The sequence below is a fragment of the Pristiophorus japonicus genome, chromosome 18 (assembly GCF_044704955.1).
Source record: "Pristiophorus japonicus isolate sPriJap1 chromosome 18, sPriJap1.hap1, whole genome shotgun sequence".
NCBI classification, from domain to species: Eukaryota; Metazoa; Chordata; class Chondrichthyes; family Pristiophoridae; genus Pristiophorus; species Pristiophorus japonicus.
This window is the reverse complement of record NC_091994.1, coordinates 42,720,057-42,744,180: the sequence shown is the minus strand read 5'-3', so window position 1 is coordinate 42,744,180 and position 24,124 is coordinate 42,720,057.

The following is a 24,124-nucleotide window of genomic DNA, read 5'->3' as shown; positions in this document are numbered from 1 at the left end:
GTTGTCGTCTAACCCACTCACTGTAGAAAAGCTTTTTATCCATCTCGGCCATGGAATTGGAGGGTCCCCGGGTGTGGAGAGGAAAGGCTTGGGGGTGGGGGGGGGTTAGGGAGGTTAATTTGATTCATCCTTGTTGCCAAATTATGTTGTGTATGTAAATAAACAGACTAACTGAACCAGGAGTAAAGTCATTTAAATGTGTCCTTTATAGCAACTCCCCAAAATGGTGTCCCAAAACCAGCATGAACCGGCATGTTTACAGCAGTATATGAATAGCTCCCGCAGCGTCCTAATGCCTGTCTTGTGTCCTGTAACAAACAAATAGAGTATGAACACAACAAACAGCAGAACTGAAAGTGCGTGCATTTATATGGTGTCTTCTCATGTCTTCAGGTTCATATCCAGTGGATCACTTTTGAAGTACAATCACTGTTGTTAGGTAGACAGATGCAACTGCAAATTGCACACAGCAAGGTCTCACAAATGGCAAATGAAATGAGTGACCAGGCAATCTGTTTCTGGTGCTGCTGTTTGAGGGAGACTATTGGCCAGGACACTGGGAGAAATCACTGTTCCTCATCAAATAATACCGACACCACCGCACCTGCACACAGTGGTGTCTGCTGTAGAAATTGGGCCCATTTGCCTGTCTGTTATTAAAGTATCTTCAACTTCTTGAATTAAAGCAGTCTCACCCATTTAAAATCAAAATAAGCATGCACTTGGAAACACAATCCTTTGCTGAGCGAAGTCATTGTGAAATGCTCTGGAGAGTAATCAGCAGCTCCCCTCCTGTCTCTCTGCAGTCCAGTTCCATGTGCGGACGCAGACAGTGAGCTTAAGACGCTCCTTTAAGATGCTCCTTAAAACTTACTTTTTGACCAAGCTTTTCATCCTGGGCCGTAATATCTCCTTATGTGGCTCGGTGTCAAAATTATGTCTGATAACGCTCCTGTGAAGCGCCTTGGGATCTTTTACTACGCTAAAGGTGCTATATAAATGCAAGTTGTTGTTGCTGTTGTTAAGTGTCAATAGGCCATTCGACCATGGAGGCCATTGCTGTCAAGCTCAATCCTGTCCACTCCTGTCATGCACTTGCACACACTTTCCTGCAGGGGTCACTGGAGAGCGGACAGGAACGGGAACCCTGGCTGTTTTTGCTCTTGAGCCAATTGTCAACTGCTTCCCCAGGTAAGATCAGTGAAGCCAGCACAGACCGCGATCAAACCTTCTTGGTCCGTATGACTCAGCTCCACATTGAGCGGTGCATTTACTGACGGAGCCAGCTTAGGGCTAATTAAAGCTGCTTTGATCATGTGCTCAGACCCGTGCCGATGGCTGTAGCTCCTGAAGGGCAGATCTTGCACAGGCAGGTCGCAAACCAAAGGTGAACTTGCAGGAGAATAGGCCCGGTAGCAACCAGTATATCTAGCAACCACATTAGCCATAGAAGCATTCAAATTGCAAAAAAACAAATATGTCCCCATCAGGAGGTGTCCTATCCCCCATCCCCGACTCCCCCTCCTGTGCATGTTGATCAGCATCTGAGAGAGAAAGCTCGATTAACGTTTTGGGTCATCGGGTTACGTCTTTCAGGTGAGACACAGTAACTGAGGTGCTGTCTGGCTGTTCAGGTAGATGTTAGACATCATAATTGGAAGGTGACGAGCTGTGGTTCTGGTGGTTGAGCCGTGGCTTGCGTCTCTGTGGCCTGAGTTGGTTCCGGCCTGTCCGGGCTGGCCGCAGGGACTGTGCATGCTGTTGACTGTCCTTGTTGCTCGTTCACTGGCAGTGGTGTGGTTGACATCCCATGGTCTATTTTAGGTTCCTCAGTGTCCATGCTGAACCTTTTCTTTACCTGGTCCAGATGTTTGCGGCATATCTGCCCATGGTTTAGTCTGACCACTATGACCCTATTCCCCTCTTTGCCTATTACAGTGCCCTCAAGCCACTTGGGCCTAATGTGTGATTGAGAACGAATACAGGGTCATTGATTTCTATGCATCGCCCCACTGAGTTGCGATCATGGCACTCGATTTGGAATTGGCGCTTGCCCTCAACAATGTCCGACGGAGCAGGATGAATGAGGGACAGTCGCGTTTTAAGCATGCATTACATGAGTAGTTCCGCGGGCGGGACTCCCGTGAGCGAATGCGGGCGGGACCTATAGGCCAGCAGGAGGTGCGATAGGCGGTACTGAAGAGAGAGTCCTTGAATCTGGAGCATGCCCTGTTTTATGATTTGAACCGCACGTTCCGCCTGGCCATTGGAAGCCAGCTTGAACAGCGATGTCCTGACGTGTTTGATACCATTACCCGACGTAAACTCCTGGAATTCATAGCTAGTAAAGCACGGGCCATTGTCGCTAACTAGGATGTCTGGCAAGCCCCGTGGGTCGCAAATACCGTGCGCAGACTCACCACAGTGGAGGATGTCGTGCACGAATTCAATATGATGCACTCAATCCATTTCGAGTATGCATCGACAACAATCAGGAACATTTTTCCCATAAACGGGCCCGCGTAGTCTACATGAATGCGTGACCATGGCTTGGTGGGCCAGGGCCACGGGCTGAGTGGGGCCTCCCTAGGGGCATTTCCTAGCTGAGCACACGTCGTGCACTTGCGAACACAGTGTTCCAGGTCTGAGTCAATTCCCGGCCACCATACATGTGACCGGACAATGGCCTTCATTAGCACGATGTCTGGGTGCTCACTGTGGAGTTCCCTGATGAAAGCTTCCCTTCCTTTCTGGGGCATGACTACCCGGCTGCCCCATAGTAGGCAGTCGGCTTGGATGGAGAGCTCGTCCATCCGTCTGTGAAACGGCCTGACCTCCTCGGGGCACGATCCGTGTGCGGGCGCCCAATCCCCAGTAAGGACACATTTCTTTATCAGTGACAGGAGGGCATCTCTGTTGGTCCAGATTTTGATCTGGCGGGCTGTGATAGGGGAGCCTGCGGTGTCAAAAGCCTCAACGGCCATGACCATCTCCGCGCTTTGCTCCGACACCCCCTCAGTGGTCGCCAGTGGGAGCCTGCTGAGCGCATCAGCGCAATTCTCGGTGCCTGGCCGGTGCCATATGGTGTAATCATACGCAACCAGCGTGAGAGCCCATCGTTGTATGTGAGCTGACGCATTGGCATTGGCAGCCTTGCTGTCGAACAACAGGGATGTTAACGGCTTGTGGTCCGTTTCTAACTCGAACCTTCTGCCAAAAAGGTACTGGTGCATCTTTTTTACCCCATAGACACATGCGAGTGCTTCCTTTTCAACCATCCCATATCCCCGTTCTGCCTGGGAGAGCGACCTGGAGGCATAGGCCACAGGTTGAAGTTGGCTCTCATCAGTACTCTGCTGCAACATACACCCAACCCCATAGGATGATGCATCACACGTTAAAACCAGTTTCTTACAGGGGTTGTACAAGGTCAACAGCTTGTTAGAACAAAGCAGGTTCCTCGCCCGATTGAAAGCCCGTTCTTGACAGTCCCCCCAAAACCATTCACAACCCTTACGCAAGAGTACGTGTAGTGGCTCCAACAATGTACTTAAGTTCGGCAGAAAGTTCCCGAAGTAGTTTAAGAGTCCCAGGAATGACTGCAACTCCGATGTGTTGCCGGGCCTGGGCACACGACGGATCGCCTCCGTTTTGGATTCGGTAGGCCGGATCTTGTCTGCGACAACCCTCCTGCCCAAAAACTCGACCTCTGGGGCCAAAAACACACACTTGGACTTCTTTAGTCGCAGGCCTATCCGGTCCAGGCGGCGTAGCACCTCCTCCAGGTTGTGGAGGTGTTCCTCGGTGTCTCGACCCGTGATTAGGATGTCATCTTGGAATACGATTGTGCCAGAAATGGATTTAAGCAAGCTTTCCATGTTCCTCTGGAAGATAGCGGCCGCTGAACGGATGCCAAACGGACACCTGTTGTAAACAAACAGCCTCTTGTGCGTGGTGATGGTGGTCACTAGCTTGGATTCTTCGGCCAGTTCCTGGGTCATGTAGGCCGAAGTGAGGTCCAACTTGGTGAACAGCTTGCCACCTGCCAGCGTGGCAAAAAGGTACTCCGCTCTCGGAAGTGGGTATTGTTCCTGTAGTGACACTCGATTGATGGTGGCCTTGTAGTCACCACAAATCCTGACCGAGCCATTCGCTTTAAGGACAGGGACGATGGGGCTTGCCCAGTCACTGAATTCAACAGGCGATATAATGCCCTCTCTTAGCAGCCTGTCCAACTCACTCTCAATTCTCTCACGCATCACATACGGCACGGCTCTGGCTTTGTGGTGGACTGGTCTGGCGTCCGGGGTGATGCGTATCACTACTTTGGTGCTCTTGAATGTCCCGACCTTAAGGTTGTAATAGTGATTCGAATTTCTGTAGGACCTGTGAGCATGAACTTCGCTCCACAGATGAAATGGCGTGCACATCCTCCCATTTCCAGTTCATCTCGGCTAGCCAGCTCCTCCCCAAAAGCCCGGCCCCATTCCCTGGGACAATCCAGAGTGGCAGCCGGTTCTCTGATCCATTATGTGTGACCACCAAATTTGCACTGCCGAGCACTGGGATGATCTCTTTGGTGTACGTTCGTAATTGCGTCTCAATGCGTTCTAGTTTGGGTCTGCTAGCTTTGAGTGGCCATAGTCTTTCGAATTGTTGAACACTCTTAAGTGACTGGCTACCTCCTGTGTCCAGCTCCATGCATACCGGGATGCCATTTAATAGAACTTTCATCATCAGAGGCGGCGTTTTAGTGTATGAGCTGTGGATGTCTGCCACGTGAACCCGCTGGACTTCAGCATCCATGGCTGTGCCCCAAGCATCCAACTGCCTTGCAGACACTTCGCCTGGTTCCTCTGCCTCGTAAACTAACCTCGCTATGGGTTTTCTGCACATTCTGGACAAATGTCCCTTGAAATGGCAGCTTCTGCAGATAAATTGTTGAACCCTGCAGGTTTTCGCATTGTGTCTGCCCCCGCATCTCCAGCATGAGTTGAGATTGTTGTGGACAAAGGGACTGTTACCAGGCATTCCTTTCTGATTGTCTCTTTGATTACTCCTGATCACTCTGTTGCTGTGTGTCAATGGTCCCATCACGAACAAACAGGAGCAGGTAGTGGCGGCAGGGACAGACTAAGAGCCAGCTCGCCAGAGGGAATGCACCTGTCCCAGCTCTGCTGAGGAGGGCAGAGAACCAGACTTCTGGGCCCAGCTATAAAAGAAATCTGCTTGTCTCACACTATTGCAAGGCCTACTAAGGGGTTTCAACAACAACAACAAAAGCTTGTATTTATATAGCACTTTTAACATAGTAAAACATCCCAAGGCACTTCACTGGAGTATTATAAAACTAAAATTCGACATCGAGCCACGCAAGAAATTAGGACAGATTGGTCAAAGAGGTAGGTTTCAAGGAGCATCTTAAAGGAGAAAAGAGAGGTAGAGAACCGGAAAGGTTCAGGGAGGGAGTTCCAGAGCTTGGGGCCTCGGCAGCTGAAGGCACAGCCGCAATGGTTGAGCGATTATAATCAGGGATGCTCAAGAGGACAGAATTAGAGGAGCGCAGATATCTCAGGGGGTTGTGGGTATGGAGGAGATTACAGAGATAGGGAGGGGCGAGGCCATGAAAGGATTTGTAAACAAGGATGAGAATTTTAAAATCGAGGCGTTGCTTAACCGGGAGCCAGTGTAGGTCAGTGAGCACAGGGGTGATGGGTGAACGGGACTTGGTGCGAATTAGGACACGGGCAGCCGAGTTTTGGATGGCCTCAAGTTTACGTAGGGTAGAAAGCAGGAGGCCAGCCAGGAGTGTGTTGGAATAAGTCAAGACTAGAAATAACAAAGGCATGGATGAGAGCTTCAGCAGCAGATGAACTAAGGCAGGGACGGAGACGGGCGATGTTAGCGAGGTGGAAATAGGCGGGCTTAGTTATGCCGCAGATATGTGGTTAGAAGCTCATTTCCAAGATCAAGGTTGCAAGCAGCCTTGTTCAGCCTCAGACAGATGTTAGGGAGGGGGATGGAGTCGGTGACTAGGGAACAGAGTTTGTGGCGAGGCAAGCAGTCAGTGGCTTCGGTTTTCCCAATATTTAATTGGAGAAAATTTCTGCTAATCCAGAACTGGATGTCGGACGCGCAGTCTGACAATTTAGAGACTGTGGAGGGATCGAGAGAAGTGGTGGTGAGGTAGCACTGGGTGTTGTCAGTGTACATGTGGAAACGGACACTGTGTTTTCAGATGATATCTCCAAGGGACAGCATGTAGATGAGAAAAAGGAGGGGGGAAAGGATAGATCCTTGGGGGACACCAGAGGTAACGATGCGGGAGTGGGAAGAGAAACCATTGCACATGAAAGTTTGGAGGAGTCTACATCCAGCGGGTGAGGCATCATCTCACATGGCATCACCACTCGGCAATCTACCATGGAGCGTATGACCAGCTCAAGGGATGTTAGAGTCGGACACTCACAACCGGGTTCAATATTACCAGACATTGCAGCTTTGGTGGGAGCTCAAACGGTTGCCATCTGGGCTCCACCTTGGAAAGATTGGTAGATTGAATGAATAGGGACTTCAAAAGCATCATTCATTTCCTACAACATGCTCTGCCGAAGATCACTGGGACTGAGGAGTCTTAGCCCCATGGGCAGTGGCGCAAAGGGAGAAGCACGTGTGGCACATTCTCCGGATGTCAGTATTACTGCTCCCTCGCCATGCCCTCAAACAATATGCTCCACGGTGCCAGAAAGCCAGCTGGGTCATGTTGCACCAGCAGCAGCCAAATATGTTGCAGTCTGCAGAAGGGACCTCGTAGGCTCGATCTGCTAGAAACACCACAAGGGTCCCAACATGAGAAAAAGAAGCCTTCCACTGAGGCCCTGGGGAGCACCTCGCAGGAGTAGTGGAGATAGATTTTTTTAGTGATGCACGGGATGTGGGCATCGCTGGCAAGGCCAGCTTTTATTGCCCATCCCGGGCCACTGCAGTCCACGTGGTGAAGGTAGTATACTTCCTTGTAGCTGGTTAATATAACTGAGTGACTTGCTAGGCCATTTCAGAGGGCAGTTAAGAGTCAACCACATTGCTGTGGATCTGGAGTCACATGTGGGCCAGACCAGGTAAGGACGGCAGATTTCCTTCCCTAAAGGACATTAGTGAACCAGATGGGTTTTTATGACAATCCGGTAGTTTCATGGTCATCATTACTGATACTCGCTTTTTTATTCAAGATTTATTTAATTAACTGAATTTAAATTCCTCAGCTGCGTGGTGGGATTTGAACTAACGTCACATGGATCATTAGTCCAGGCCTCTGGATTACTAGTGCAGTAATAGAACTACTAAACGACCGCAAACCTCTTTTAAGAAAGATGCTTTGGATTGATATGGGTTGATTTCTATAGATATGTAAAGAGAAAAAGGTTAGTAAAGGCAAACGTAGGTCCCCTTGTAGTCGGAATCAGGTGAATTTATAATGGAGAACAAAGAAATGGCAGACCAATTGAACAAGTACTTTGGTTCGGTATTCACTAAGGAGGACACAAACAACCTTCCGGATATAAAAAGGGCCAGAGGGTCTAGTAAGAAGGAGAAACTGAGGGAAATCCTTATTAGTCGGGAAATTGTGTTGGGAAAATTGATGGGATTGAAGGCCGATAAATCCCCAGGGCCTGATGGTCTGCATCCCAGAGTACTCAAGGAGGTGGCCTTGGAAATAGCGGATGCATTGACAGTCATTTTCCAACATTCCACAGACTCTGGATCAGTTCTTATGGAGTGGAGGGTAGCCAATGTAACCCACTTTTTAAAAAAGGAGGGAGAGAGAAAACAGGGAATTATAGACCGGTCAGCCTGACCTCAGTAGTGGGTAAAATGATGGAATCAATTATTAAGGATGTCATAGCAGCGCATTTGGAAAGAGGTGACATGATGGGTCCAAGTCAGCATGGATTTATGAAAGGGAAATCATGCTTGACAAATCTTCTGGAATTTTTTGAGGATGTTTCCAGTAGAGTGGACAAGGGAGAACCAGTTGATGTGGTGTATTTGGACTTCAAGAAGGCTTTCGACAAGGTCCCACACAAGAGATTAATGTGCAAAGTTAAAGCACATGGGATTGGGGCTAGTGTGCTGACGTGGATTGAGAACTGGTTGGCAGACAGGAAGCAAAGAATAGGAGTAAATGGGTACTTTTCAGAATGGCAGGCAGTAACAAGTGGGGTACAGCAAGGTTCTGTGCTGGGGCCCCAGCTGTTTACACTGTACATTAATGATTTAGACGAGGGGATTAAATGTAGTATCTCCAAATTTGCAGATGACACTAAGTTGGGTGGCAGTGTGAGCTGCGAGGAGGATGCCATGAGGCTGTAGAGTGACTTGGATAGGTTAGGTGAGTGGGCAAATGCATGGCAGATGAAGTATAATGTGGATAAATGTGAGGTTATCCACTTTGGTGGTAAAAACAGAGAGACAGACTATTATCTGAATGGTGACAGATTAGGAAAAGGGGGAGTGCAACGAGACCTGGGTGTCATGGTACATCAGTCATTGAAGGTTGGCATGCAGGTACAGCAGGCGGTTAAGAAAGCAAATGGCATGTTGGCCTTCATAGTGAGGGGATTTGAGTACAGGGGCAAAGAGGTGTTACTACAGTTGTACAGGGCCTTGGTGAGGCCACACCTGGAGTATTGTGTACAGTTTTGGTCTCCTAACTTGAGGAAGGACGTTCTTGCTATTGAGGGAGTGCAGCGAAGGTTCACCAGACTGATTCCTGGGATGGCGGGACTGACATATCAAGAAAGACTGGATCAACTGGGCTTGTATTCACTGGAGTTCAGACGAATAAAAGGGGACCTCATAGAAATGTTTAAAATTCTGACGGGTTTAGACAGGGTAGATGCAGGAAGAATGTTCCCAATGTTGGGGAAGTCCAGAACCAGGGGTCACAGTCTAAGGATAAGGTGTAAGCCATTTAGGACCGAGGTGAGGAGAAACTTCTTCACCCAGAGAGTGATGAATCTGTGGAATTCTCTATCACAGAAAGTTGTTGAGGCCAATTCACTAAATATATTCAAAAAGGAGTTAGATGTAGTCCTTACTACGAGGGGGATCAAGGGGTATGGCGAGAAAACAGGAATGGGGTACTGAAGTTGCATGTTCAGCCATGAACTCATTGAATGGCGGTGCAGGCTCAAAGGGCCGAATGACCTACTCCTGCACCTATTTTCTATGTTTCTATGTTTGACACTTCGGTGAGAGATGAATTCAAGGTAACTATTGTGTTTGGCCTTAATATAATCACCTTTGCCACATTTGGCACTTTGGTCTGCAGTGTTTTCCCATAGCAGCTTCTGAAACCATATCGCCAGTATGTCATTCATCTAAAAGTTGTCTGAATGGTTTCAATATTCTTTACTGCAGGATTAAGGGAGTGGTGCAGGGGGCTATAAGGACTGTTAATGCAGAGAATACTCAGCAGGTCAGGCAGCAACTGTAGAGAGAGAAACAGAGTTAATGTTTACGTTAATTCTGTTTCTCTCTCCACAGAAACTGCCTGACCTGCTGAGTATTTCCAGCATTTTCTGTTTTTTTTTCCAGATTTCTAGCATCTGCAGTATTTCACTTTTGTTTATGTTAATGCACAGGGCTTTTGTGTAACTATTAGGGGAGGGGAATGAGCAGGTTACTGTAAATACCGTCCCACCAATTGTCCTCTCTCTTCTGATTCTCGCACAACTCCATCCAATTTCTCCTCATCAGACAATGACTTTTCCTGTTGCTCTGCACCTTCCAACTGCAGTCCTCTCTGCATTGCCATGCATACAGCGCACTCCAATGATGCAGCAAACTTTGTGAGGGGCCTATTGTAGGGAGCCCCCAGACCCATCCAGTCTCCTGAACCTTTGCTTCAACAGTGAATTCAATGATATTCCTGGTGGTCCCTGATTGTAGCTGAGCTGTTCAGGTGTGGTTGGGGATACGGAGGTGTGTCATCAGCCATGTGTGTGTGGGGTTAGGGAGGTGTGTCATCAGCCATGCATGTGTGGGGTTACAGAGGTGTATCATCAGTCATGCGTGTGTGGGGTTATGGAGGTGTGTCATCAGCCATGCGTGTGTGGGGTTACAAGGTGTGTCATCAGCCATGCATGTGTGGGGTTACAGAGTTGTATCATCAGTCATGCGTGTGTGGGGTTATGGAGGTGTGTCATCAGCCATGCGTGTGTGGGGTTACAAGGTGTGTCATCAGCCATGCATGTGTGGGGTTACAGAGTTGTATCATCAGTCATGCGTGTGTGGGGTTATGGAGGTGTGTCATCAGCCATGCATGTGTGGGGTTACAGAGGTGTATCATCAGCCATGCATGTGTGGGGTTATGGAGGTGTATCATCAGCCATGCGTGTGTGGGGTTACAGAGGTGTGTCATCAGCCATGCGTGTGTGGGGTTACGGAGGTGTTTCATCGGCCATGCGTGTGTGGGGTTACGGAGGTGTTTCATCGGCCATGCGTGTGTGGGGTTACGGAGGTTTGTCATCAGCTATGCATGTGTGGGGTTGCTCTTGTCCCTGAGCAGCCATCCTCTTGCCTTCCTGGAAGGGTACAATAATAGGGTGATGGATAAGTGTCGCAGGGTGAAAGCTGCTCGTGAAACTGGCCCACTCTTGCTTAATCCTCCTGCAGTGCAAAAATGGCACTTTCAATGAGCTGTGAGAGCTTCATCAGGGTGAGCAAGGCAAGAAAATGGACTCTCTGCCTAAGCAATCTCTGTAATATATGCACCTGTGAGCATGCTCAGAGGTTTGTTGAGCTGCCGTGGTTACATCCGAGCCAGGGTGTCCCTGGAGATGGAGCACGCGGTGTCCACCAGTACGCTCATGGCCTTCAGCGAGAGGTGGACGCCAGAGGGACTGGAGTGCATCATCACCCTGGCAACCAAATTTTAATTTGATTTTATATGTTTTAAAGTTTAATTTGTTTTATTGCCGGGTTTTAGTGACCCCCTCCCCTTTTAGCCAGGGGGAACTTGTATTATTTGTGGTTTTAGTGCCCCCCCCAAAAAACACAAAAAAAAACACAAACCCACCCCCCTCCAAAAAAAAACAAAAAAAACGCAAAAAGGACACTTGAAAAGTGTTTGGAGTGTTCCCTTCCTTTAATCAGGGGCACTTGAACTAACCGTTTAAATTTGTTTTGCAACAAAAGAGTTGTAGAGCTGCCACGGTTACATCCGAGCCAGGGTGTCCCTGGAGATGGAGCACGCGGTGTCCACCGGTACGCTCGCGGCCTTCCGTGAGAGGTGGGCGCCGGAGGGACTGGAGTGCATCATCACCCCCGCAACCAAATTTTAATTTGATTATTATTGTCTATAGTTTAATTTGTTTATTGTGCCAGTTTTAGTGTTCCCTCGCCTTTTAGCCAGCAGCACTTCTATAATTCATGTTTTTACTGCCCTAAAAAAAAACAAGTGGGCACTTGTTTGAAAATGTTTGGTGTGTCCCTCCTTTAATCAGGGGGCACTTGATCTATTTATTCTTCTCTGCAAAAATAGTTGTAGAGCTGCTGCAGTTACATTCGCACCAGGGTGTCCCTGGAGATGGAGCACGCGGTGTCCACCGGTACGTTCACAGCCTTTCGTGAGAGGTGGGTGCCTGAGGGATTGGAGTGCAGCATCACCCCGGCAACCAAATTTTAATTTGAACCTTTAGTGTCTAAAGTTTAATTTGTTTAAGTTTGTCGGTTTTAATGCACCCCTCTTTTAGACAGGGGGCACTTGTATAATTTGTGTTCTTAGTGCCCCCCCCCAAAAAAAAAACTTGACTTAATGATTTATGTTTTTACAGGTACAACTCAAAATAGTTGTAGAGCTGTTGCCACCTGTCTGCTCGTGGCCTTCCGCGAGAGGTGGGCATCATTTCAACAGGGAACAAAGTTTATTTTAATTTGATTTCACAAGGTTCCCTTTAATGTTTAATTTGTGGGTTTTGGTGCCCTTAAAAAAGGGGCACTTGATTTTAAAGTTTTACAAAAATAGTTGTAGAGCTGTTGCATTGTGAGTGGCTTAGCCAGTCACGTGATGTTCACAAGACTCAATAAAACCCCAATCAGTTGAGTCTGGGTCATCCACGATGAGGCATGCAGTTGTGAGACTGGTGGATGAACTGGTAATGTGTAGTGTGATTGTTAAACCTTTGTTAATGAACCAACTAGTTCTTAATAACAATGTGTTGCTATGAATTCTTAAGCAAAGAACCCATGAAGCAAATAAATTACAATCTCCAAGCTCAAAATCCTTTGGGAATCCACTAAGCAGAATAGCACATAGATCCCTATAATCTGAGTGCCTGCAACCCTTTAAATAGTGCTTCCAGTGAGTCAGTCCGTGCCCAAAGCCAATCCCGTGTGGTCTTACTTGGCGGGTTGGACGGTGGGAGTGGTTTCTGACCCACACAGTTAGAATCATGCTAGAGTCCGAATCACATCATAGGACTCCAATTTGCATGGATTGACAAAGTACCGCTTGCTTCCGGCAGACACCTTAGCCACCTACATGAAGACAGCAGTTAAAATGGTGGCCAGCTCACTTACCGAGGGTGTGCATGAGCCAGCAATATTACCAGCCCCTCCTGCCTCGTTCTCGCCAGGTGGGGTAGGCGCAAATCTACTGTGTTCTGTTTTTTTTATTTTACTCACCATGGTAACTGATGTTAATGCAAGGGTAATGGAATAGATCGGGCACCCATGTCAGCATTAAGATCAGATCCCTACAGCTCCCCATAGTCTGCCCTGGAAGTGTGCCTCAGCCCCAGACGAGTGTCTCCATACCAGTATGACTCTGCAATGGTGTGGTGTCTGAGTGATATTAGTGCCAATTCAGGAGCTGGCCCACTAGAAACTTAATTCAGACTGTTCCAGCCACATGGAAGCCCAGTAGCCAGAGTAGAAGAGACTTTCAGCCATTCTGCCTGGGATGGTTTGAACCAAAGTCCCAGAGGTGAAAGGTCATTGTCTAACCCACCCACTTCTACTGCTCCTTTCTGGTTTCTCGTTGCAGATTTGTGGTGTTTAGAATCTCGAGAAAACATTGCTTGTGATTCTGAGTGCTGCACTGTCAGTGATGGACTGGGACTGGTGATGGACATAGGAACATAAGAAATAGAAGCAGGAGTAGGCCATTTGGTCCCTCGAGCCTGCTCCACCATTCAATGGCTGATCTGATCATGAATTCAGCTTCACTTCTGTAAGATTTCTAAATCTCTGGCATTAAATTGACAGTGAGACTGATTCTTTTAAAACAATTCGGAATAGTTTATTAAACACACATACATGCACATTTATCAGCAGTCGTCAGCTATCCTATGGATCTACATAGTTACAACAGATACAATGTTACAATAATGATTTATAAAAAGGTAAACGTCACTTTCCTCTGGCTGGCTGGCTGAGCACACGGCCTGCTGTTTCGGCTGGTCTTCAGCAGGCGGTTTGCCGTGTGCTCAGGAGAGAAGGAGAGAAAGAGCAGTCTGTGCTGGGGTTTTTATATCCCTTAAGTATATTGTTCCTCCGAAAGCCTCAGGATTGGATCTTGGTTCCAGGGCAGTTCTTTATTGGCTCTCCTCACACTTGTGTCTGTCTGGAGGTCCGGCGCCATTTCTTGATTAGGTCAATGGCTTTCCAATACATATCTTTAAGCTCTGTCCAGCCAGAAGACAATATACACACAGAACATGCTGTGAGCGTCCATTTTGTCTCTTTCAAAACTGTCTTTTCATATAATCTCATTTTTTAACATTTACACATACACAGAATCAATTTTATCATTACTGAACACTTTTGTTCTTAGAAACTCCCCACCTTGGGGGGGAAATATCCTTATTGACTCCTCATATGGTTTATCTCCTCAGGGCTCACATATCATAAACATTGAGAGGGTTCTGATAGCTCTGCTGTTTATGGGTTTTAAACTTAGAGAGAGAGAGAAAAGTGGATGGCCCGACTTGGTCCCCACCTCGTAAGGTGTAGGCCACACACAGGGGATTTACTATAATACAATCACATCTCCAGCAGAGACCCTCCCCTTCCCGTATCTTCAGTGCACTGTCGCTTCTCGAAGCACATTGATGATGTCCGTGAGTCATGTTGCAGTTCCCGCTTCTCCATCTTCCCTCGGCTTCGGTCGTGACCAGTATCGTCCTGACAACCATGAGGATCCGTAACATGGTCTGTGGGAAACAAGATCAGTGCAGTATTTACTCTTTGGCAGTTTTTAACTGATTAATGTGAAACCACTTCTTGTACTTAACGTCCTTTTTCCCCGGTAACTGAATCAAATAAACAGCGGGGTTCAATCGGTCTATAATCTTATGCAGTCCCCACCACCTGGGCTCAAAGGCAGCTTCTTTTTCCCATTATTTGGAATCATTACTGAGTCCCCCACCTTGTATTCAAAGGGTCGTACTTTCTTGTCAAAGTACCTTTTAATTTGTCTTTTTGACTTCCCCAATTTGGTGGCCACAAATCGATTGACCTGATCAGTGTGATCTACCATTTGTTCCAGCCACTTGGAACTACATGTTTTCATTGTCAGGGGACTCATCCCTGTTAGTGTTAGCTGGCTTGGTGATCTCATGAGCCTCCCCGTCATGGTCTGATATGGGGAGACCCCTGTTGTTCTATGAAGTATGGACCTCATTGCCATTAAGCACATTGGCAGCATGTTTGCCCATTGAGTGGGGTGGTCCGCGCACAATGTTTTTAACATTAACTTGAGGGTTCTGTTCCCTCTTTCGACCCCTCCGAATGACTGGGGTTGGTGAGCAATGTGTAATTTGTATTTTATCCCCAACATTTCCTGTAGGTGGATAAAAATTTTACCGGTAAAATGTGAACCTTGATCGCTGTCCACTTGTACTGGTACTCCCCATCTACAAAACACATGATTCAATAGTGTTTTGGCTGCTGTGATTGCGGTGTTGGAGCGGCAGGGGAATGCTTCGATCCATTTAGTGAATTGATCCACCACCACTAGGGCATGCTGAAAATTGCCTTGCACCTGTGGAAGTGGCCCAATGAAGTCTATCTGGAGGTGAGTCCATGGCCCTTGAGGTGGGGGTGCACTTTGAAGCATAGAGCATGTGGGAGGATTGTGTTGCAGGCACGGTAGGCATCATCCAATGTATTGGTTGATAGTTTCCCTCATGGAAGGTCACCAAGCTGTGGATGCTACCTTATAGATGGTTACCAGGGCAGAATAGTGCTTTGCTGTGGGGTGGGAGTGAAAGAGGGAGAGCAGTTCCTGACCCATCTCTGGTGGAACACACACCACCGGGCAGGTGTTTGGCTTTATTTTGAACATCAGCAACTGCTCATCTGAGTCAGCGGCAGTGGCTAGTATGGTATTGGGAGCTCAGGCTGTTGGTTGAGGAAGGGGTCTGCCTTCCTCATGCCAGGCGCTTACAACAGCATATGACCAGTATTGCTGCTGCAGGGATTTTAAATCTAGGTGATTTGTTGGGGCGACCTTGCTAACAGCGTTGCAGGGCTCAACAACTATATCCTCTATCTCCCCATTAATCGCAGCATCCTTGGCTGCTTTGTCTGCTCTGGAATTTCCCTCACTATGTGGACCCCCTTTTCTATAGGCTGCTACCTTTCCTATGAAACAAGGCTGGGATCGCTGTTTAAGGTATGACCAGGGCAGGCATAACCAGAGCCCATGGACCAGGGCCTTACCGTCTATCATATGATAGTTATTTTTGTGGTATAGGGGCAAGGAGAGCATGGTGTTTATAGCATAGGCACTATCGGACCAACTATTCACGGGTCTATCTGAGTTTCCTTCACAGCAATTAGAAGTGCGGCGATTTCTGCATGTTGTGAAGACTGTTGCATCTTCACTGGATGGTTCTTTCTGGCAACACCACAGCAATACCTGGTGTGAGGGGGTCCTTCAATGTGATATGAGGACCCATCGATGTAGACATCTGGGGCACCCTGTATGGGCTCCTTCTGCACAGGATGATTCTCAAAGTTAATCAGTGGTAACGGACATTCATGCAGGTCTCCCTCATAGATCAGAAATTGTAGCAGCAATGTGGTGGGTTTAGAAATGGTATCAATGTCTCTTTCCATAAATTTCAATGTCCATTTGCTGAGGCGCTGCGAGGAAACTAGCGAATCTCCAGGTTTCATCAGTAGTTTCAGAGGTGTGTGTCCGCTGTGCAGGATTGTAGCCTGTAACCCAGTAATAAAGGTAAAGTGATATACCGGCCATTAAGTGGCACTCGCTTGCAGTATACGTCTTTTCTGCCCCCTGCAGGATTCGAGACGCATATGCAATGGGCTGTAATCAATCAGCTCGCATTTGGCACAGAACTGCAGTGAGGCTTTGCTCTGTGGCCCCGACCTCCAAATGGAAGGGCTGCGTGGGATCAGGAGGGATCAGATATGCGGCCTGTATCACTGCAGTTTTTAATTTAGCCACGGACTGGGTGTGGGCATCAGCCGGGCGTATGTCATCACCCTGCAGTTTTATCAAATCATACAGGGGCTTTGCACACTCTGCATAGCCTGGGATAAAGTTCCTTTGGTACTCCACCAAACCCAAGAATGATCGTAGGCTATTTTGGAAGTGTGTAATGGCAGTCGCTGTATTATCTCCACCTTGTGACAGTCGGGGGATAATCCCTCTGGAGAAATGGACATTCCTAGAAAGATGACTCGTTCTTTAACTAACCGAGCCTTATGGAAATTTACCTTTAGTCCCGCCTGAGCCAGCAATGTCAAAAGTTTGTGCAAAAGAGACAAATGCTCCTCCATACTGTTGGTTGCCAGCAGTAGGTTGTCTACGTACTGCAGCAAGCAGGTAGGGCGGGAAAAATCTTTTAAAATTGCAGCCATTCTTTTGTGGAATATTGTGGGGGCATTGTGGAACCCCTGAGGCAGGCATGTCCAGGTGTAGCTCTGGTCCTCAAATGTGAACGCAAATTTGTACTGGTCTTCCCTTTTAACAGGGATACTCCAGAATCCATTGGCGATGTCGAGGGTCGAGAAGTACTTGGAACCAGCAGGAATTTGAGATAATATGGTGGGAGTTTCTCTTACTACCGGTGAGCAGGCTGGTGTTACAGAATTTAACTTTCTGTAATCAATAGTCAGTCACCAGCTACTATCAGGCTTTTTAACCGGCCATGCGGGTGAATTGGTTGTGAAAGTGCCTGTCCTAAGAACACCCTACTCGACTAGGGATTTTATGGTGTCTCGGATGTAAGGGTGACTCTCCCTTGGGATGGGGTACTGTTTAGTGAATGAGCGAGGGTGTCCCTCAATAGATTCTTCGCCTGCCATTTTTCCACAGTCATGCTTGCATGTGGTAAACACCGCTTGGTGTTTCTGAATTAGTTTTGCCACAGCTTCATTTTCACTCCCCGGAGGGTCGTACTCAGATGGCCTTTTAATAGCAAAAACTGAGTGAGCATCTGAAATTTCTATCACTCCTGCCTTATCTCTCAATCCCATCCAAACACAGTCCTGATTCTAATCTATCACCGCACCATACTGATCCAACACATCAGTCCCTACAATTCCCCTTCCGTCAGAGGTGGTCATCAGCATCGGCGCTGGGACTTTACAGGTGAGGCCTCCCAACTGAAGTTCAGTGGCTTTCCCTCTATATGCGTGGTTGTATCACCATTAAACCCTTTAAGGGTCATAAAACCCTTGCCTGCCACTGCATGGTGTTCAGGGTATGGGGTGTGGATGATGGTAACGGCTGAGCCAGTTACCATCATCCACATAATCTGCTGTCTGCCCCTTTTTAAGACAACAAGGACTACTGGTCTCCCACTACCATCATGTCGGAACCCCACTTCCGACCAATCTTTGGGGGCCGAACCCTGTCATAGGGTCGATCCTTGAATGGGTCTGTCTAATGAATGTGCATCGGCGATCGTGTGCACCGGTAAATGATTTTGCATCCTCCCCGTGGCAATTTGGGTTTGTATGAGGTTTATCAATTGATCCAATCATTGATCTGTCCCAGAGGGCTTGGATTCGTTCCTTGGGAGGTATCTATGCGTTGCATCATGGTTCGGTGCTGGTCTGGGTCTGCTGCAGTCTTTTGCTAGGTGGCCTACCTTCTTACAATTAAAGCACTGTCCCTTAAAGGGGTAGTTTCGAGATCCCTTCACCATTGACACTGGTTTATTTGCAGTGGGTGGTGACTTCACCTTTAACTGGTATTTTACCATCTCCCAGGCTATTTGAGCGCTGGTCTTTATATGTGTCCACTGATTGGTGGGCCTCATGGCTGTGCCCAGGGTGGTTTTAACTAAAGAGTGGAGTTGGGCCAGGAACATCGATTTAAATTGTTCCTGATTCTTTCCTACTGTAGCATTTGTGGGTGCCTGGTTCTGCGTACATTGATAGATATCGTACAGGCAATTACTGAAGGCTCTAGGGGTCACTTCTGGGAGCTGCTTGGTCTGATTAAGCAGAGCCACTAAGTTCAAGTTTTGGATCCCTAAATGGTTTAGGATCTCGGTCATGAGGACATCAGCTACTGTGCCAGGCTGGAGTACTGCGTCTGGCAGATTATCTTTCAGGGAAGTGGAACAAGCCGAGAGGAGGACTCGTGTTAAGTCTCTCCTGAAATTTGCCCACCTCCTATTAACTTTCAGTGGGTCGTCCCCATCATTAATGGACCCCAACTCGTGGCTACACGCCGTGGCATCAGCACCAGATATGGGCCGTGAGTCGGTATGGTTACTGGTGATATGACCGTGCGTATTACGTCGTAAAGAAGTGGTTACTGCGGCTACAATTGGCTCTTGTGTCTCCAAGGTATCCCATCCTACACCATATTCCTGGGGATTATACTGACTTCCTTCCTGTTCTCAATCTGTCTCCCCCTTGTCCCCTTCTGCTGTCTCTGTTATGGCTCCCCGTGTTACTATGGATACCAGGGCCTGCTGCTCCCCTAACTTACTTTTTAACCTCGCTATTTCTATTTGGCACTGGGAGTGATTTGCCTCCCTATGTGGTTTCTTAATTACTTCCCTTAATGCTCCCCTAGCATCTTCTATCTCTTGCTGGAGCCCCATGTTTTCCAAGTTATATTTTTTTAACTCTAATTTGTTTTCATTTGCTTCAACAATGGCTGCTGTGACATTTAAATTTGAGAGGCTTTGTTGTTGTTGTAATGAAACTGCCTGTTTGGCCCCTCTTTCTAATTGCCTAATACTGTGGTTTAATTGACCTACTTCTTGTCTTAAATGCTGTATTTCTCCCTCTTTTAACTGCTTCACAAGTTGGAGGCCTTCTTCCTTTTGTTGTTTTATACCTTCACTCTCTCTTTCTTTTAGTTGAATCTCTTTTACTTGCAATTCTTTTAAATCCTGTATCACTTTGGTCTCCTGCCTCATTAATTCCTCATCTCTCCGGGCACAATAAAATGCGTTGAATGCCACGAGACTGTTTGCCCGTTTTGGCCTGAGCTCTCCTTTATCTACTTTCTCCTGAATAAATGCCACCAGTTCCCCAAAGGACGCAGGTTGGGCCTTGCGGAGGTACCGTGCCTGTGCCTTTAACTCTTCTATGTCTGTTATGGATACTGTTTTGGATAACTTCTCCTGATAAACTAGCTCAACATTTCTTTTTATTGTTGGCTTTCTGTTCATGACCGATCCCTTCATCCTGTATCTTTTGAATATAACTACTGGTGGGTCCCCACTTAAACAGTTCCAACTATCCAGATGACTGCTCTTTAAGACGCAACTTCTCCCGATCCGTTTAACCGTTTATAATTATACGTCGCAACATAGGTTAGAATCGCAACTCCCAACATTTCCAATTGTTCAAAAGAAACATCAAAAAGCTGTCTTGCCAGATCCCGAATGAGCCCCCAATTTGTAAGATCTCTAAATCTCTGGCATTAAATTGACAGTGAGACTGATTCTTTTAAAACAATTCGGAATAGTTTATTAAACACACACACATGCACATTTATCAGCAGTCATCAGCTATCCTATGGATCTACTTAGTTACAACAGATACAATGCTAATATAATGATTTATAAAAAGGTATATGTCACTTTCCTCTGGCTGGCTGGCTGAGCACACGGCCTGCTGTTTTGGCTGGTCTTGAGCAGGCGGTTGCCGTGTGCTCAGGAGAGAAGGAGAGAAAGAGCTGGGGTTTTTATATCTCTTATGTCCATTGTTCCTCCGAAAGCCTCAGGATTGGATCTTGGCTCCAGGGCAGTTCCTGATTGATTCTCCTCACACAAGTGTCTGTCTGGAGGGCCAGCAACATTCCTTGATTAGGTCAATGGCTTTCCAATACACATCTTTAAGTTCTGTCCAGCCAGAAGACAATAGAGACACAGAACATGCTGGAAGTCTGTGAGCGTCCATTTTGTCTCTTTCAAAACTGTCTTTTCGTATAATCTCATTTTTTTAACATTTATACATACACAGAATCAATTTTATCATTACTGAACACTTTTATTCTTACACTTCCCTGCCCGCTCCCCATAACTCCCTTATCACTTAAAAATCTGTCTATCTCCGCCTTAAATATATTCAATGACCCAGCCTCCACAATTCTCTGGAGCAGAGAATTCCACAGATTTACAACCCTCTGAGAGAAGCAATTTCTCCTTGTCTCAGTTTTAAATGGGCGGCCCCTTATTCTAAGACCATAAGAACATAAGAACATAAGAAATAGGAGCAGGAGTAGGCCATACGGCCCCTTGAGTCTGCTCCCCCATTCAATAAGATCATGGCTGATCTGATCATGGACTCAGTTCCACTTCCCTGCCCGCTCCCCATAACCCCTTATCGTTTAAGAAACTGTCTATTTCTGTCTTTAATTTATTTAATGTCCCAGCTTCCACAGCTCTCTGAGGCAGTGAATTCCACAGATTCACAACCCTCTGAGAGACGAAATTTCTCCTCATCTCAGTTCTAAATGGGCAGCCTCTTCTCCTAAGATCATGCCCTCTAGTCCTAGTCTCCCCCACCAGTGGAAACTTCCTCTCTGCATCCACCTTGTCCAGCCCCCTTATAATCTTATACATTTCTATAAGATCATCTCTCATTCTTCTGAATTCCAATGAGTAGAGGCCCAACCTACTCAACCTTTTCTCATAAGTCAACCCACTCATCCCCAGAATCAACCGAGTGAACCTTCTCTGAACTGCCTCCATAGCAAATATATCCTTTCGTAAATATGGAAACCAAAACTGCACGCAATATTCCAGGTGTGGTTTTACCAATACCCTGTACAGCTGTAACAAGACTTCCCTGCTTTTATACTCCATCCCATTTGCAATAAAGGCCAAGATTCCATCGGCCTTCCTGATCACTTGCTGTACCTGCATGCTATCCTTTTGTGTTTCATGCACAAGTACCCCCAGGTCCCGCTGCACTGCAGCACTTTGCAATCTTTCTCCATTTAAATAATAATTTGCTCTTTGATTTTTTTTCTGCCGAAGTGCTGTCTTCTAGTTTTAGTTTCCCCCATGAGTGGAAATATTCTCTCTGCATCCACCTTGGCGAGCCCCCTCATTATCTTATAAGTTTCAATAAGATCACCTCTCATTCTTCTGAACTCCAATGGGTAGAGGCCCAACCTACTCAGCCTATCCTCATAATTCAACCCCCTCATCTCTGGAATCGGCCTAGTGAACGTTCTCTGTACAACCTCCGATGCAAGTACAGGTTGAGCGTCCAAAATCCGGAAACCTTGGGACCGAGGCCATTCCTGATTCCGGGTATTTCCGGATTTTGGAACGTCTTTGCCTGGGCCGAGGTACGTGGGGTCAGGCAGCCGAGGTAAGGGGGCGAGGTCGGCCCGCCGGGGTAAAGAGGAGAGCCGGGACCTGAGCGAAGTCGGGCCGGGGCAAGGTCGGGCCGCCGAGGGCCGGGGCGGGCGAAGTCGCAGCGAGGTAGGGCCGGGGCAAGGTCGGGCCGCCGAGGGCCGGGGCGAGGTCGGGCCGGGGTGAGGTCGGGCCGCCGAGGGTCGGGGCGATGTCGGGCCGGGGTGAGGTAGGGCCACCGAGGGTAGGGGCGAGATAGAGCCGGGGTGAGGTAGGGCCGCCGAGGGTCGGGGTGAGGTCGGGCCGGGGTGAGGTCGAGCCGCCGAGGGTCGGGGCGAGGTCGGGCCGCCGAGGGTCGGGGCGAGGTCGGGCCGCCGAGGCCCAGAGCGAGGTCGGGCCGGGGTGAGGTAGGGCCGCCGAGGGTCGGGGCGAGGTCGGGCCGGCGTGAGGTCGGGCCAGGGTGAGGTCGGGCCGCCGAGGGTCGGGGCGAGGTCGGGCCGCCGAGGCCCAGAGCGAGGTCGGGCCGGGGTGAGGTCGGGCCGCCGAGGGTCAGGGCGAGGTCGGGCCAGGGTGAGGTCGGGCCGCCGAGGGTCAGGGCGAGGTAGAGCCGGGGTGAGGTAGGGCCGCCGAGGGTCGGGGCGAGGTCGGGCCGGCGTGAGGTCGGGCCAGGGTGAGGCCGGGCCGCCGAGGGTCGGGGCGAGGTCGGGCCGCCGAGGCCCAGAGCGAGGTCGGGCCGGGGTGAGGTCGGGCCGCCGAGGGTCAGGGCGAGGTCGGGCCAGGGTGAGGTCGGGCCGCCGAGGGTCAGGGCATGGTAGAGCCGGGGTGAGGTCGGGCCGCCGAGGGTCGGGGCGAGGTAGAGCCGGGGTGAGGTCGGGCCGCCGAGGGTCGGGGCGAGGTAGAGCCGGGGTGAGGTAGGGCCGCCGAGGGTCGGGGTGAGGTCGGGCCGGGGTGAGGTCGGGTCGCCGAGGGTCGGGGCGAGGTCGGGCCAGGGTGAGGTCGGGCCGCCGAGGGTCGGGCCGAGGTCGGGCCAGGGTGAGGTCGGGCCACCGAGGGTCGGGGTGAGGTCGGGCCGGGGTCAGGTCGGGCCGCCGAGGGTCGGGGTGAGGTCGGGCCGAGGTCAGGTCGGGCCATCGAGGGTCGGGGTGAGGTCGGGCCGGGGTCAGGTCGGGCCACCGAGGGTCGGGGCGAGGTAGAGCCGGGGTGAGGTAGGGTTGCCGAGGCGGGGGGAGTCCGGATTTCGGAACATGGATCGGCCCAGTGTCCAGATTCCGGAACATTCCAAATTTTGGAACTCCAGATTTCGGACGCTCAACCTGTATATCCATTCTTAAAGGGTATGAGTGGGCTTTGTGTTGTATTATTGATATGATTTGCATATCTGAAGGAACTGTGTCAATGTGATGTTAAATACAAAGTAATTTGTATGTGTTCCTGTTCTGTGTGATTTCTGTATCCAGTGTTCTTGACATTTTTATAAAACTTTGAAACAGTTACAGAGAGATTGCCTCAAAGGAAGAATAACCATTCCATACAAAGAAATACTGACTAAAGCTGATCAAATATCACCCTGGAATAGTCCTTATTTCAAGTCAAACAATCCAGTTTTTCTGTTTGTGTAACTACCAGTACTGCAGTCTTTTTCTTGTAAGGAAGCATCTATCCCCACTTGGCAATTGCCTAGAATGGTTTGAAGTCGGCAGCTCAGTGTGTGGGGTATTGTCACTGTCAGCAGTCAACCTCCTTCCTTGTCTGGTTCACGACAACTCATTTCGAATAAGCACGAGACACTTCGTAGTGTAGTATACGAAACAGACTTTATTGATCCACAGTACAAGTGGTCAGCCTAACTGAATATAGAGAGTGGCTTTTCGGCTTCTGTATCTTTCCAGCCCTCCAAAGAAGTGCTGAGAACCATGCTCCTCTATGCACCATATGTGGCCTACATCAAAGGTACATCAGAGGACAAGCTATGCCTTCCTCTCACAACTCTTCAAAGTCATCCTGTTTATATTGGAAAGCCTGTTGCTCCAAGATACAAAGAAGTTCGACCGTTAAACCTCAACTCCCCAAGATGTTCAATGTATGTCCCTCCGTGATGTCTACCAATCACCACAGAGGTGTGGCTAACTACTCCAAGGAACAGCGTTCCTGAACAAAGGCCTCATGTTAGACGCTGTATGAGATTGTAGCCCATAACAAAACATTAGTGAACAACTTGGGTCTGCACTTTAACCCAATCTATTGCTGTATGTGAAAAACCAATTGTCAACTTGTCATTAGAGGCCACCACACAGGAGGAAGATTCACTGATAGTT